Here is an 18,202-nt window from a genome sequence, read left to right on the forward strand (position 1 = left end):
GTCCCATATTGAGTAATAACTTATCACACAAAAAATTGTGAGAAAGGGGTCAATAGTAGAAACCTTACCGATTCTAGAACAATTCACTGCTATGATTAAGTTATAAACTCTCCACTTGGCAGACTAAAAAAAAAAAAAACCCATTTAAGGCAATATATCAATATTTAGATTCCAATGTTATTTTTAAGAATACAATAGTTAAGACTTTATCCTTTAAATTAGCCTCAGCTATGACAAGAAAAAGCATGAATAATTTATAGTAATGATAAGTCCAATATTTCAACATGAATCATTTGGACTTATGCAAAAAAAAAAAATCAAATCTAGTATCTCAGAGGCTATTCATAATCTATACTCCAGAAAACAAGAATTTTGCCTAAAAACAGAAGATACGTGAGATATTCTCAGCTTAGCAAACTTTTAAAACCAAAAGTACCAAAGTAATAATTTCATCAATAATCATGTAATTAGACAAATCTGTACTGTATAATTAAAAGGAAAAACACCTGCCCAGAAGCATTTCAGATATTAAGTCATAACTATACATAATCAAACAGTAACAGACATAGGATTCAAGAGGTAAGAGTTGTAACTAGAAACAATAATTTCTTTCAATGCAATATTAAATCTGTACTTTGGCAGTTCCTGGTAAGATGACAATTGTTTCTAAATTCACCTAAGAATTTTCTCCATAATTTTTTTTTTTTTTTTTTTTTTTGCGGTATGTTGGCCTCTCACTGTTGTGGCCTCTCCCATTGCGGAGCACAGGCTCCAGACGTGCAGGCTCAGCAGCCATGGCTCACGGGCCCAGCCATTCCACAGCATATGGGATCTTCCCGGACTGGGGCACGAACCTGTGTCCCCTGCATCGGCAGGCAGACTCTCAACCACTGCACCACCAGGGAAGCCCTCCCCATAATATTTTTAATAGTGCAGGTTATAGTCTGAGAGAGAATGAAACAAATGGATGTAATGAAAATGTAAGTCTTTGAAAACTGATTTTCTATTGGCTGAAAAAGCAGTCTAGAGACTTCTAATCAAAATGGAATAACAGGGACCAAATTTACTATCCCACCTGAACAAGTATAAAACCAGACAATATACATGAATCAACAAATATCAGAGATCAATCAGGAGATTGATCCAATAGGCACAGGAGAGTGATCCCTGAAGGATGAAAAACAAACAAGACAGGCCAACAGCAGCACAGGGAGGGGATTCCAGGGAAAGAACACTGATCTCCCGCAAGTTCAGGACACAGAGAGAATGTCCAGGGAAGCCAGGATGACTAGAATTTACAAAGGCAGAGTACCAGAGAGGAGAGAGATGAACAGAAAGGTCTGGAGATTTGAGGTTCCCCTCAAGTTGTCAACTGAGTACTGATCACCATATGTATGTGAGAAATTGCCTGAGCCAGAGGAAAAAAACACCCAAAAGGAGTAAAGGTAACAACCCCTAGGTTCACACATCACCCAGGTTCACACATCACTCAATAAGGTAAAATTCACAATATCTGGCACCCAATTAAAAATTACTAGGTATGCAAAGAAACAGGAAAATATCATCCATAATGAAAAGTCAGTCAATTAAGACCAGTCCAGAAAAGATAATGATGATAAAATTAGTAGACAGACATTAAAAGTTACTTTAATTACATTCCATATGGTCAGAAGCTAGAAGGCTAAACATAGTAACTAGTGATACAAGATAGCACACTCAAATTGAATTTCTAAAGTTGAACACCATGGTTAAGAGGAAATGGGGAATGACTGCTAATGTGTTGAGGGGACAGTGAAAATGTTCTCAAATTGACTATGGTAATGGGTGCACAACTCTGTAAATACATAAAAACTACTGAATTTGCACCTTAAGTGGGTGAATTGTGTGAATTATACTGTTACCAATTACAGCTGTCACCAAAAGAGAGGCAGACAGACACACACATACAGAGACAGAAAAATTTCCACATTAATGCACGGAAGGAAAAATGTCCTATTGACCTAGCAACCCAGAAAAAAACTTTCAAGAGTGATGGCAAACTGCAAAATGAAAAGAGCTATGGAGATGGATGGTAGTGATGGATGCACAACATTATGAATGTATCTGATAAAAAAACCTTCCCACAAAGAATATTCTAGAACCAGAAGAGTTCATTGGCGAATACTACCAAACATTTAAGGAAGAATTAGTATCAATTCTACACAAATTCATCCAGAAAACTGAAGAGGACACTTCCCAACTCATTCTATAAGGTCATCATCATCCTGACACCAAAACCAGACAAAACTAGTACAAGAAAGTTACAAAATGACATCCTCATGAACATAAATGTAAACTGACAAAACAGATCCAACAATATATTAAAAGGATAATGACCAAGTAAGATTTGTGCCAGAAAATGCTAGGTTTGTTGAACATTCAAAAAATATAATTTAAAAAATGTTTTCTCAGAAAAGAAAATCATCTAAATAAATGCAGGAAGAGCATTTGACAAAATCAGCATCCATTCCTGATTTTTAAAAATCTCATACCAGCTGATTTTTCAGCAGCAACTCTACAGGCCAGAGGGGAGTGGCACAATATATTTAAAGTAATGAAAGGGAAAAACCTACAACCAAGAATATTCTACCCAGCAAGGCTCTCATTCAGATTTGGAGAAATCAAAAGCTTTACAGACAAGCAAAAGCTAAGCTTTACAACAAACCAGCTTTACAACAAATGTTAAGGGAACTTCTCTAGGTGAAAAATAAAAGGCCACAACTAGAAAGAAAGTTATGAAAATGAAAAAGCTCACCAGTAAAGGCAAACATACAGTAAAAGTAGGAAATCATACACACACACAATCCTAGTAGGGAGGCTAAAAAACAAAAAGTAGTAAAATCACTATGTCCACAATAAGCAGTTAAGAGATACGCAAAAAAATAAGACGTAAAATGTGATATCAAAAACACTAATTGTAAGGGGAGGAGAGTACAAATGCAGGGTTTTTAGAATGCATATACACTGCTATACAAACCTCATGGTAACCACAAACCAAGTATCTATAATAGATATACACACAAAAAAGAAAAAGGAATTCAAACGTAACACTAAAGACAGTCATCAAATCACAAGAGAACAAAAGAAGGGAAAAAAGACCTAAAAAACCGAATCTAAAACAATTAACAAAATGGCAAATAGAATATACATATCAATAATTACCTTAAACGTAAATAGACTAAATGCTCCAACCAAAAGACACAGAGTGGCTGAATGGATGCAAAAACAATACCCTATATACGCTACCTACAAAACACTCACTTCAGAACTAAAGACACACACAGAGTGAGTGAATGGAAAAAAGGAATTCTACCCAAATGGAAACCAAAAGAAAGCCAGAGTAGCAATACTTATATCAGACAAAACAGACTTTAAAATAAACATTGTTACAGAAGACCAAGAAGGACATTACATAATGACCAAAGGATCAATCCAGGAAGAAGATATAACAACTGTAAATATATATGCACCCAACATAGAAGCACTTAAATATATAAGGCAAATATTAACATACATAAAAGGAGAAATCAACAATAATATAATAATAGTAGGGGACTTAACACCCCACTTACATCAACGGATAAGTCATCAGAGAGAAAATCAATAAGGAAACAGAGACCTTAAATGACACATTAGACAAAACGACTTAACTGATAAATATATAGAGCATTCCATCCAAAAACAGCAGAATAAACATTCTTTTCAAGTGCACATGGAACATTCTCCAGGACAGATCACATGCTAGGCCACAAAACAAGCCTTGGTAAATTTAAGAAAACTGAAATCATATTAAGCATCTTCTCTGACCACAATGCTATGAGACCAGAAATCAACTACAAGGAAAAAAAATGCAAAAAACACAAACAATATGCTATTAAACAGTCAATGCACCACTGAAGAAATTAAAGAGGAAATCAAAAATACCTAGAGACAAGTGAAAATGAAAATGAAACTGAAAACACAATGATCCAAAACCTATGGGACACAGCAAAAGCAGTTCTAAGAGGGAAATTTATAGTGATACAAGCTAACCTCAGGAAACAAGAAAAATCTCAAATAAACAACCTAAACTTACACCTAAAGCAACCAGAGAAAGAACAAACAAAACCCAAAGTTAGTAGAAGGAAAGAAATCATGAAGATCAGAGCAGAAATAAATGAAATGGAGACTAAAAAAATAATAAAGATCAATAAAACTAAAAGTTGGTTCTTTGAAAAGATAAACAAAATTGATAAACCTTTAGCCAGACTCATCAAGATAAAAGGGGACAGGGCCCAAATCAATAAAATCAGAAATGAAAAAAGGAGAAGTTACAACCGATACCACAGAAATACAAAGGATCATAAGAGACTACTATGAACAACTATATACCAATAAAATGGACAATCTGTAAGAAATGGACAAATTCTTAGAAAGGTATAATCTCCCAAGAATTAACCAGGAAGAAATAGAAAACATGAACAGACCAATTACCAGTATTGATTTTGAATCAATAACTTTAAAACTCCCAACAAACAAAAGTCCAGGACCAGATGGCTTCACTGGTGAATTCTACTAAATTTTTAGAGAAGAGTTAACATCTAACCTTCTAAAATTATTCCAAAAAATTATAGAGGAAGGAACATTTCTAATCTCGTTCTATGAGGCCAGCAACACCCTGATACCAAAATCAGACAAAGATATAACAAAAAAAATTACAGGCCAATATCACTGATGAACATAGATGCAAAAATCCTCAACAAAATAATAGCAAATTGAATCCAACAACACATTAAAAGGATCATACACCATGATCAAGTGGGATTTATCCCAGGGATGCAAGGATTTTTCAATATCCACAAACCAATCAATGGGATATACCACATTAACAAATTGAAGAATAAAAACCATAGGATCATCTCAATAGATACAGAAAACACTTCTGAAAAAAACCAACATACATTTATGATAAAAAAACTCTCCAGAGGTTGTGGATATAGAGGGAACTTACCTCAACACAATAAAGGTCATATATGACAAACCCACAGCTAGCATCAAACTCAATAGTGAAAAACTGAAAGCATTCCCTCTAAGATCAGGAACAAGACAAGGATGCCCACTCTTGCCACTTTTATTCAACATAGTTTGGAAGTCTTAGCCACAGCAATCAGACGAGAAATAAAAGGAATCAAATTAGAAAGGAAGAAGTAAAACTGTCACTGTTTGCAGATGACATGACACTATACATAGAAAATTCTAAGGATGCCACCAGAAAACTACTAGAGCTCATCAATGAATTTGGTAAAGTTGCAGGATACAAAATTAATATACAGTAATCTGTTGCATTTCTATACACTAACAACAAACTACCAGAAAGAAATGAAAGAAACATCATTTTGCATCACATCAAAAAGAATAAAATACCTAGGAATAAACTTACCTAAAGAGGCAAAAGACCTGTACTCCAAACAACTATTAGACCCTAATGAAAGAAACTGAAGACAACAAACACAGATGGAAAGATATATCATGTTTTGGATTGGAAGAATCAATAATGTTAAAATGACCTTACTATCCAAGGCAATCTACAGATTCAATGCAATCCCTATCAAATTAACAATGGCATTTTTCACAGAACTAGAAAAACAAATTTTAAATTTGTATCAAAACAGAAAAGACCTCGAACAGCCAAAACAATCTTGAGAAAGAAAAACAGAGTGGGAGGAATTATACCCCCTGACTTCAGACTATACTACAAGCTACAGTACTCAAAACAGTATGGTACTGTGACAAAAACAGACACATAGATCAGTGGAACAGGACAGAAAGCCCAGAAATAAACCTACACACTTATGGTCAATTAATCTATGACAAAGGAGGTAAGACTACACAACAGAGAAAAGACGATCTCTTCAAAAAGTGGTGTTGGGAAAACTGGACAGCTATATGTAAATGAGTGAAATTAGTACATTCTCTAACACCATGTACAAAAATAAACTCAAAATGGATTTAAGACCTAAATTTAAGACCAGATACTAAAAACCTCCTATAGGAAAACATAGGCAGAACAATCTTTGACATAAATTGCAGCAATATTTTTTGGGGATCTGTCTCCTAAAGTAAAGGAAATAAAAGCAAAAATAAACAAATGCAACCTAATTAAACTTAAAAGCTTTTGCACAGCAAAGGAAACCATCAACAAAACAAAAAGACAACCTACTCAATGGGAGTAAATATTTGCAAATGATATGACCTATAAGGGATTAATATCCAACATATATAAAAAGCTCATAAAACTCGATATCAAAAACAACCAACCCGATTAAAAAATGGGCAGAACTGATTAGTTTTCCAAAGAGGAAATGAAGATGGCCAACAGGCACATGAAAAGATGCTCAACATCTCTTATCATTGGGAAATGCAAATTAAAACCACAATGAGATACCCCTCACACCTGTCAGAATGGCTATCACCAAAAAGAACACTAATAACAAATGTTGGTAAGGATGTAGAGGAAAGGGAACCCTCCTACACCGTTGGTGGGAATGTAAACTGGTGCAGCCACTGTGGAAAACAGTATGAGGTTTCTCAAAAAACTAAAAATAGAATTACCAGATGACCCAGCAATTCCACTCTTTAAACACTAATTCCAAAAGATACATGCTTCTCAATATTAATAGCAGCATTATTTGCAATTGCTAAGACATGGAAGCAACCTAAGTGTCCATCAACAGATGAATGGATAAAGATGTGGTATATAGATACAATGAAATACTGCTCGGCCATAAAAAGGAATGAAATTTTGCCATTTGCAGCAACATGGATGGACTTGGAAGGCATTATGCTAAGTGAATAAGTCAGAAAGAGAAAGACAAATGTTGTATGATATCATTTATATATGGAATCTAAAAAATATATCTAGTGAATATAACAAAAAGGAAGTACACACTCACAGATATAGAGAACAGACTAGTAGTTACCAGTGGTGGGAGGGCGGGGGCGATATACGGGTGGGAGGTACAAACTACTGGGTGAAAGACAGGCCACAAGGATGTATTGTACAACATGGAGAATATAGCCAATATTCTATAATAACTGTAAATGGAGTGTAACCTCTAAAGATTGTATAAGAAATTTGAAAAAAATTTTTAATAGAAATAAAATAAAATGAATCCTCTTGTACACTAAAAAAAAATTTTTAAACTCTCAGTAAGCTAAGAATAGAGAGCTTCCTCAATCTTGATAAAGGGCATCTACAAAAAGCTTAGTGGTTAAGGGATAAATCCTTTCCCTAAGGTCAGAAACAAAGCAAGAGTATCTACTCTCACCACTACCATTCAACATTATACCAGAAGTCCTAGCCATTCCAAGAAGACAAGAAAAATTAAAAACTGAAAAGGGAAAAGTAAAGCTCTTTATTTGCAAATACCAAATCATCTATTTAAAAATCCTATGGAATCTATAAAAATGCTACCAATATGTGAGTTTAGCAAAGTCATAGAACAAAAGATCGATATACAAAAATACTGTATTTCTGTATGCTAGCAATGAACAATCAGAAATTGAAATTTAAAAATCATAACATTTACAATTACTGTATTATATATCAAAATTATGAAACATTTAGGGGTAAATTTGACCAAAAAAATGTGCAGAACCCATGTATACTAAGAACAACAATGCTGAGAGAAATGAAAGAAGTCCTAAGTAAGTGAAGAGAGATACAGTGTTCACAGATCAGAAGATTCAATATTGTTAAGATGTTAGATCTCCCAAAGTGGTTTACAGAGTCAACAATCCCAATGAAAATACCAACAAGTTTGAAACTGGCATGCTGATTTTAAAATTCATATGAAAATTCAAAGGACTCAGAAAAGCCAAAGCAACTCTGAAAAAGAACAAAGCTAAAAGACCAACACTACCTGATTTCAGGACTAATTATATAAAGAACTCTCAAAACTCAATAAAAAGAAAACAACCTAAAACAGGTAAATGATGTGAACAGACACTTCACCAAAGACGACATAGAGATGGCAAATAATCACATGAAAAGATGCTCAACATGAGTAGTCATTAGGAAAATTCAAATTAAAACCACAATGAGATACCAGTGCACACCCAGAAGAATGGCTAAAATTAAAAACACTTGCCTTGCCAAGTGTTGGTGAGGGTATGGATCAAAGACATGTAACAGGAATGTAAAATGAGACAACCTCTTTGCAAAACAGTCTGTCAGTATTTTTAAAAGTTAGACATACACCTATCATATGACCAGTTCCATTCTTAGGTATTTGCCCAAGAGAAACAAAGCTATGCCCACACAAAGACTTACACATAAAATGTTCACAGCAGCTTAATTTGTAATACCCAAATACTAGAAATCATCCAAATATGTTCATCAACAAGTGAATGATAAACAAATGTTGGCATATCCAAATAATGGAACAATACTCGATAATAAAAAGAATGAAGTACTGACCAACAAAAATGGATAAATCTCAAATTAAGTAGAGTAGACAAAAATAAAAGAGTACATACCTTATGACTTCATTTACATAAAAATTCTACAAAATGTAATCTATGGTTATAGAAACCAGAACAGTGGTTGCCTGTGTATGGGAGAGGGGATGAAGAAATGAGGGTGGCAGGGAAGGATGGATTACAAATTTAGGGGAATGATGGGTATGTTCATTCTTGAATGTGGTGATGGTTTCAAAGATGTACACACAGATCAAAATATATCACATTACTCAATTATTACATGTCAACTATACCTCAATAAAGTTGTGTAATAAAATCTATCTTGATCTAAGAAGGTGTTTTTCCTTACTGTATAATAAGAGTAGAATCTGTGACACAGACTATTTGTAAACTCAATTTGATTTACTTAATTTTCAGGTCATAAAACTGAAACACACAGCTAATATTCAATATGAATAAAGCACTTAAAATATAATAAACTATTTACTGAGAGCCCACCACGTGTTTCAGCCCCCTACACTCAAGGTACTACTTAAGAAGAAAAGGTAAAAGGACTTGAGAAATGTATTTTTATACTTCAACTTAATTGGAAGGATATAAAATTCTCAAACAATAAGGTAGCCTAAAAGAAAACCAGAAAGTCTGTGAAGAAGGGAAGGGAAAAATAAAAGTCAAGTATAAGGAATCATGTATAAATACATCAATCATACAGGGGTTGGAGACAGAAGGGAAGGGAAGACTCAGATCTCTACCATACGCCAAAAAGAAAAGTTCTGGAATAAATTTATAAACACCAAAACCCAGAAAAGAAATGGAAGAGAATATATCTAAGCATAACTCATATCCTAGAATCCAACAATGAAAGCACTGTCAGGTTTGAATTCATTAAAATTTAAAACCTCTACAGTTGACCTTTGAACAATGTGGAGGCTCCACACATAACCTGCAGTAAGTCCTCTGTATCTGCAGTTCTGCATCCTCGGATTCAACCAACCTTGGATCGTGTAGTACTGCAGTGTGCATTTACTGAAAAAAACCTGCATATAAGAGGGCCTATGCAGTTCAAACCGGTAATTTCAAGGGTCAACTGTATATGGTGGAGATGTCAACATGTTCGGCAGCCAAAGAGATAACATCCATTAATTCAGCCAACTTTCAGTGACTAGTATGCTGGTGTGGGGACAGAATGGTAAATAAGACAAAGTTCCTACCCTCAGGATTTTTTATGTGAGCTCCATAATAAAAAATAAAACAAAAAGTATGGGCTTCCCTGGTGGCACAGTGGTTAAGAATCCGCCTGCCAATGCAGGGGACATGGGTTTGACCCCTGGTCTGGGAAGATCCCAAATGCCGTGGAGCAACTAAGCCTGTGCGCCACAACTACTGAGCCTGTGCTCTAGAGCCTGCGAGCCACAACTACTGAGCCCATGCACCTAGAGCCTGAGCTCTGCAACAAGAGAAGCCACCGCAAATGAGAAGCCTGCGCACCGCAATGAAGAGTAGCCCCTGCTCGCTGCAGCTAAAGAAAGCAGCGCGAAGCAACAAAGACCCAACACAGCCAAAAATAAATAAATGAAATAAATTTTTAAACAATAAAACAAAAAATAAAGCAATCAGCAATAGGAAAACGAACAACAGATAAGAACAAGTAAATCAATCAATAAAAAACAAAGGATCAGTAATTTTAAAAAGTTCATTTCAGTAATGAAAGAGATGCAAATTTAAATAAAACACTTCTACCTATGAAAATAGCAAAGAAGATTAATACCCAGTAATGACAAGGCTAAGGGGAAAAGAGATGCACTCATGCATTATGGGAAAAATACAACCATATTTTAAACCATATTTTAATCCTGTAGTAACAGCTACTAAAATTTTAAATCTGAATATTCTTTGCCCCACCACAATTCCACAATTAGAGGTTTACCTTATGAAAATGCTATTCAAGTATGCCAAGATATATACTGTTAGTAGTAGGGAAAAATTTGAAATAACATAAATGATCATTAATAGGGCATACTTAAATTTTGGATCACACATACAATGCAATTCTGCAGCCATTAAAGAGGATGCAGTAGAGCTATATACATTGATATGGAAAGATTTTTTTTAAAAAAAGAAAGTAGGAAAAAAGCAAATTTCAAAACATTATATTATAGTACTCCATTTTTGAAAAACATTTCGTTTAAAAGATCAAAGGTTGAGCTTCCCTGGTGGCGCAGTGGTTGAGAGTCCGCCTGCTGATTCAGGGGACACGGGTTCGTGCCCCGGTCCGGGAAGATCCCACATGCCGCAGAGCAGCTAGGCCCGTAAGCCATGGCCGCTGAGCCTGCGCGTCCAGAGCCTGTGCTCCACAATGGGAGAGGCCACAACAGTGAGAGGCCCGTGTACCACCAAAAAAAAAAAAAAAAAAAAAAAAGATCAAAGGTTATAGAAGCAAAAGAATGTAACATACTGTAGAGAAAGATAAATCTCTACTAGTAGAACTAGGTTATCCAAGAAATTAAGGTTCCTAATTTTCTGGTAGAGGGCAATGAACAAGGAAGACAACTTTTGAGGTTCTGATATCTATTTACTTCTCCATAAACTGAACATATTCATGAGCACTCAAAAATTTGCATTCAAGTTTAAGCAGTTTAGTGACTTGAGAAAAGCTGGGATTATCCTGGTCTAGGTTAAGAGCCCTGTTTTGATAAGTAATTTCATTCTAAAGTGCCCAGAATCCTTTATTGCTAAATATCAGGAGACAGAAAGAATCTAATTAGTGCTCTCTGAAATGAGAGGGGTGATTAGCAAGCACTAAAGAGATCAGGTGTAATCACGGTTACCTACAGAGAGATCACTACCTCCACATTTGCAGATTCAGAAAAAAACCCGAAATCTTGACTAAATCTCTAAAACTCTGACATCGTAGAAGAAATAAGAATTACAGTTGATCTTCATTACTCCTGGATTCTGTATTTGCAATTTGCCCACTCCTTCAAATTTATGTGTAATTCCCAAATCAATTCTTACAACGATTTCACAGTCATTCACAAATATGCGCAGAGTAGTAAAAATTGGAGTTGCTCAAGTTTCCAGCTGAGGTCCAACAAGGCAACACTCTTTCTTCTTGTTGCAGCTCTCACAATGTAAACAAGTATCTTTTTCACTATTTAGTGCCACAGTTTTTGCATTTTTGTGCTTTCTAAGTGATTCTGATGTATAAAATGGCCCTCAAGTGTAGTGCTGAATGCAAGGCTGTGTGATGTACCTTAGATAAAGCATCCTTCAGGCACAAGTTACAGGGCTGCTGGCCATGAGTTTAATTTTAATGAGTGACAATATATATTAAACAAGGTGTCTTTAAATAGAAACACACAAAACAGCTTAAGTATTGATCAGCTGACAAAAATGTTACCACCAGAGGTTCATAGGAACCTAACTCTTTATTTCCTCTGGGAGTAATGGTTCAGTATTTGCTAACTCAGGTAGTTATATAGAACATAACTACAGCGAATAATGAGAATCAACTATAATTGGAAAAGGTGGTAATTTGAATTTTTCTCCAGTCACAACTCCTGATGAAGTTCAAGACTAGGATTTCAGGCTCCTAGCAAGGGAAACTGCAACCTCACAAAAGGAAGACTCTGTTGTAAGATTTGGAAAGAAACTAGATTAAATTACACAAAGGGTGCTAAGGAAAACATCTGGCAGATTAAATATAGCAATAATGCTTAGTTTAAAAATAGCAGCGTTGACATGGGACGAAATGAACTTAATGCACCAAGTGTTAAGTTCATATGAGTTAACAAATGGAAGTTTCGATCGATAAAGGAAAACACAATTACAAAGGTACATACACATCTGTTGAACTGTGGTGGGAAGGAATTCATGTCCTCATAGCAACAGAGAGATGCAGCTTGTTCAAATTAAACAGATCTAATAAGTAAAAGATTATACCTGAAGGTAATAAGCCTAGAACCTGAGAATGGAAAGACTAAGGCCAAATATTAGGAAGAAGACAAAAAGTGAGAGAAAGGGGAGAATGTTAGTTCAAAATAAAATGACCACCACAGTGTGATGTAGAAAAGAATGACACATTCAAAGTCAGGGGACTTACATTTTACAGTTCTGTGCTCTACCACTAAGTAGCTCTACCACTTAATAACTGCCCTTAAGAAAAGAAGATGTTTAGGGGCTTCCCTGGTGGCGCAGTGGTTGAGAGTCCGCCTGCTGATGCAGGGGACACGGGTTCGTGCTCCGGTCCGGGAGGATCCCACATGCCGTGGAGCGGCTGGGCCCGTGAGCCATGGCTGCTGAGCCTGCGTGCCCAAAGCCTGTGCTCCGCGGTGGGAGAGGCCACAGCGGTGAGAGGCCCGCGTACCACAAAAAAAAAGAAAAAGAAAAGAAGATGTCTTTTTGCAAAGCTGAGTCACTAACATCTAAACTAGTTAATCTTACACTTTTCTTAAAAACATAACATTTTTTAGATGAACATGCTTATTAAATAATACAGCACCATTAAAAAAAATTCTATCACCCAGCATAACTACCATTATTATCACATTCATACTGTTAATATAAAAAATAAATAGGAATCAAAATGGACTGAACTATACATGCTTCTTTAATTTGATTTAATAAAAGGAAAAATGAAAAACTAATGGAACTATATAGACCTTCAAACTTTTCTTCTTTTTCTTTTGCTACAAAAGATTTTCTAAAATCCCTCTAAGTTTAAGAGAAGTTCTAAAACACATTAAAGGTTAGAGTCTTTATAGTTTTAACTGCATGCTTCACTTTTAAACTTGACTCCCTATAATAAAACAGAAAGAGATCATCGTTTTACATTTCTTCCCAACGAGTCATTACATTACTTCTGTCAAAATTACAAACGCATATACCATTTGACCTACAAATATATCAGCAGAAATACAAAATAACCTACAAGGTTATTCACTACAACACTGTTTGTCACAGACTGACCATCAGTACTGTACCACGGAAATAAATTACAGTAACATGTGATAGAACATTATGGAGCTAAAAACATATAGGAAAGCTATCTATATACTTATTTAGAAATCGCTCTAAAACATGTTACATTAAAAAAAAGAGCACAGTGCAGAAATATGTGTATAATATACTACCTTTTGAATTAAAAATAAGGTATGGAATAAGAATCTATGTTGTATATGCACAGAAGGATTCCAAAGGGATGCAAAAGAAATTAATAAAGCTGTATGTGAATGGCCACATGCCTGTGCATGCTAGGAGGTTTAACAGGGGGATGAGAGACTTCCAATGTATACTTTTTTATATTCTCAAATGTCCCCTCTTCCTAAGATGTGGTTAACTCTGCCTTCCTCTGACTAACATCATTAACTCAGGAGTCAGCTATTCTAAGGATGCTTTCCATGATTTCCCCTGTTTAAGACAATCTTAAAGATGATAAATGGTTCAAGCTTTCTCCCCTGTATTTATCATGGTTTGATAATTACCTTATTGTGGGAATTTCCTCCTATAGCCTGCTGGATTCCTGAAATCTTATATCCCATCAGAAGTTTCAGAATAAATGAATGAATGAGTGACATGTAAGTGATTCCAATGAGTTCATGATGGCCTCAGAGCCACCATTCAGTATCTGTTATCTCTACTTGGGTTTCCCTCCTCCCCTGTTTACCCACCCCCACTATGAACTTCCATATAGCAGACACCAGGGTTGTCGGGGGGGGGGGGGCAGATGCACAAGCTGATAACATAACTAAAGCTACCTGACTCTGGAGCTACACTTCTCACATTACCAAAACAGAGCCAAATATAATATTTAATTTTTTAAAAAAATCAGAAGTATTTGATCCAGAATTTGAGAGACATGGTCTATCACTCTCCTATGGAAAAACAGTAAGAGTGAATACAGATTACTTTCATGATAAACTCAAGCTTTCAAAATGTTGGAAAATGTCACAAAGTAGAAAAGACTAATATGCAGCCTACAGCCAGGGCACCTGATTCAAAGATCATTTAATGACCAAGGAGTCCAGACCCAAGCCCCTATTTCCTGGAAGGTTCCTGGATGTGGCTCTGGTTAGTACATTCTCCTTGCCCTACACTGTTACTTCAAGAGCCTGGAACAAGTAGTTGTTCTGGAATACAGATGTATCTCAAAACCAGGTAACCAGTGTTGCGCCCATACAATGAAAAAGCAGTAAGACCACCACCAAATGAGGAATCTGAGAGTTGTTTGGTATCTGCAGATTCTTTAAGCAGAATTTTCAAATCTGTGCACATCTGGATTTCAGTTTCCTATAACAAGAGAGTAATTTGTTGTTGACCAATCATCCCACTGGGGGAAAGAAAAACTAGGTAAAAATAGAAGAACCCCCCCCCACCCCAAAATGAGCTCAAAAGCAATGGAGGACTACAGAGGCAGCAAAGATGTGAGAGGCAAAGAACCTGGAGGAAAGGGAAGCAAACAGAAGTAATGAGCGAGACACATCCCACCACATTACTTCTGGAAGAATATGTTAAATCACAAGCAGTAATGAGCGAGACACATCCCACCACGTTACTTCTGGAAGAATATGTTGAATCACAAGCAGCAGAAGCAAGTAGATGAGGTGAAAGCTGGGGCTGAAAGACTGAGTTGTTGAGCACAACTTTAAGTCCTCTTACACATTTGGGAAGACAAAATGGGAACTGAAGAACCACCAAGTAATTAGACTCTGTTAACCATCAAGATTCCAGTTGGCATCTATAAATGGAATAGGGTTGACCCTGCAGTAAGTCAACTCTTACAACCACTGAACACCAGGCTTAAATGAGATGAATGAATCCCTGATTAGATTAGGGTCACCCACCCATTCCTATCACAACTGCCTGACAAACACAGAAGCAAACTCACTCCTAAGAAAGAGAATACCATCCAGACCATCAAATTATTCTACCAATTCATATATAATTGCTAGTATTTAATAAAAATTACAAGACCAAGGGAGTGAAAAACAGAAGAAAAAGAGAAACAACAAAACAGAACCCCTAGGAGATTCAGATACTGGAGTTACCAAACACAATTTTTTTAAAAAATTGATATAAACTTATATTTTCAGCAAGATAGAGTAATATGGACTGGATTTACCCTCCCACCTAAAACAACGAAAAAACCGGACAAATATATGAAAAATTGAGTTTCAGACACTGGACACCAGGCAGCACAGGACAGTGATCGTTGATACATGGGGAACAAACAAGGTGAGCCCTTAAGACTGTTCCAGTTTACTGCTACAGTTTCCAGAAAGTAATGCAGGGAGACAGAAACCAGGTGGAGTCTGGCGATATTATGTAAGTTGAGGAGATAAAGCTGAGAGTCCAAAGATGCCAAGGTGGCTATAGTTCACAGGGCAGAGGGCCAGAAAGGAGAGACTAAACAGATAGAAAGCTCTGGAGATCTGAAGAGAATACTCCCACCCACCCAGCCACTTTATCACAACTGGGAGGAATTTAGTGCAATTCAGTAATGAGTGCAAAGTGTCCACAGTAAGTCTGAAAGTAGTCTGGGCCCCAGAGATTCTCCAAACTGAGCAGCCAAGGCCCCACACTGAGGAAAAAAAAGCTCCAAAAATGGAAATAAAATTAAATAGGATAGGTATAAAAAGAGATGAAGGGAAAAAAAGGTCCAGATAAAAATGAGAGAAGGGAACAGAACCAGAAAGTTTCAGAAAACAATTTCCCACATTGTGAACACTCTGCAAACAAACAAAACACAGAAGAGGGAGCTCGGAAGTTAGAAAAAGTATCCTGAATCACAACTAGAAGTTCAGAAAAACTAAATTTAAATAAAAATGAACAACAGAAAAGTTTTAAGGTCAAATCCCATAAAAGTAGTTATATATTTTTAAAAGATAGTATAAGAAAAAAGAGTGTAAGGACTAGAATAACTCCCTATAGGCAACAAAAACATAACACAAACACACTCCAAAAACTATCACCTACAATTTCAAAATGAGCTGAAAGGTGTTAAGAAATGATAATGCAATAAAAGAACATAAATCAGATTTAGAAAAACTCAGTAAAGGAAAACTAAACTACAAAGAACTTAATAATGCATAACCACACAAGAGAACACTTTTAGAAAAGAGAAAAATTTTTTTAAATCACAAAGGAAAAAATAAAAAAGGATTAAAAAACCAATCACTTTCTTATATACCAGAGATAAACAAATGGAATTTGACATTAAAAACACAATACCATTAGCACCTCCCAAAATGAAATATTTAGTTATAAATCTAACAAAATATGCACATGCTCTATATGAGGAAAACTGTAAAACTCTGATGAAAGCTATCAAAGAACTAAATAAATGTAAAGATATTCCATGTTCCTGAATAGGAAGACTCAACTTTGTCAAAATGTCAGCTCTTCTCAACTTATCTATAGATTCAATGCTATCTCAACTAAATGCCCAGCAAATTATTTTGTGGATACTGACAAACTAATTCTAAAGTTTATATAGAAAGGAAAAAGATACAGAATAGCCAACACAAAATTGAAGGAGAGAACAAAATTTGGATGCTATCTGACTTCAAGACTTACCATAAAGTTACAGTAATCAAGGCTGTGGTATTGGCAAAAGAACACATAAATAGATCCATGAAACAGAGCCCAGAAATAGACCCACATAAATACAATCAACTGATCTTTGACAAAGGAGCAAAGGCAATGCCATGGAGAAAACTCATTTCAACAAATGGTGCTGAACAACCAGACATCCACAAGCCAAAAAAAAAAAACAAAAACAAAAAACTAACCTTACACTCTTCATAAAAATTAACTCAAAATAGATCATACAACTAAACATAAAACACAAAACCATAAAACTCCTAGAAGATAACACAAGAGAAAATCTACATGATTTGAGTTTGCAATGACTTTACAAACACCACCAAAAGCACAATCTGTGAAAGAAATAATTAGTAAACTGGACTTTATTGAAATTAATAACTTCTGCTCTATAAAAGACACTGTTACGAGAATGAGAAGACAAGTCACAGGCTGGGAGAAAACACTTGCAAAGACATAGCTGATAAGGAACTGTTATCTAATTTATACAAAGAACTCTTAAAACAAGAAAACAAACAACCCAATTAAAAAATGGGCAAAAGACCTGAACAGACACTTGCCCAAAGAAGATACGTACACAGTAAATAAGCATATGAAAAGATGCTCTTAGTCATATGTCATCAGGGAAATAAAATAACGAGATACCACTACACATACCCACTAGAATGGGCAAAATCCAGAATAACAATGTCAAATGCTGGAGAGGATGTACAGCAATAGGAACTCTCATTCATTGCTAGTGGAAATGCAAAACGATACAGCCATTTTGGAAGACAGTTTGGCAGGGTTTTTTTTTTTACAAAATTAAACATATTCTCACCATATGATCCAGCAATCGTGCTCCTTGGCATTTACCCAGGAGTTGAAAACTTACATCCACACAAAAACCTGCATGTGGACATTTATAGCGGCTTTATTCATAATTGCTGAAACTTGGAAGTAACCAAGATATCCTTCAGTAGGTGAATGGATAAACTGCGATACATCTAGACAATAGAATATTACTTAGCACTAAAAAGAAATGAACTATCAAGCCATGAAAAGACATGGAGGAACTTAAACTCACATTACTAAGTCAAAGAATCCAATCTAAAAAGTCTAC

At 35.6% G+C, this 18,202-nt stretch overlaps 1 protein-coding gene across 2 annotated transcripts in view; it reads right to left on the minus strand.

Annotated features, from left to right (window-relative positions):
* CNOT6 (CCR4-NOT transcription complex subunit 6) overlaps positions 1 to 18,202 on the minus strand; it is a 66,952-nt gene that overhangs the window by 30,936 nt on the left and 17,814 nt on the right. The window lies entirely within an intron of this gene.

The sequence above is a fragment of the Grampus griseus genome (genome assembly GCF_964374135.1).
Source record: "Grampus griseus genome assembly, chromosome: 3".
Taxonomy (NCBI): Eukaryota; Metazoa; Chordata; class Mammalia; order Artiodactyla; family Delphinidae; genus Grampus; species Grampus griseus.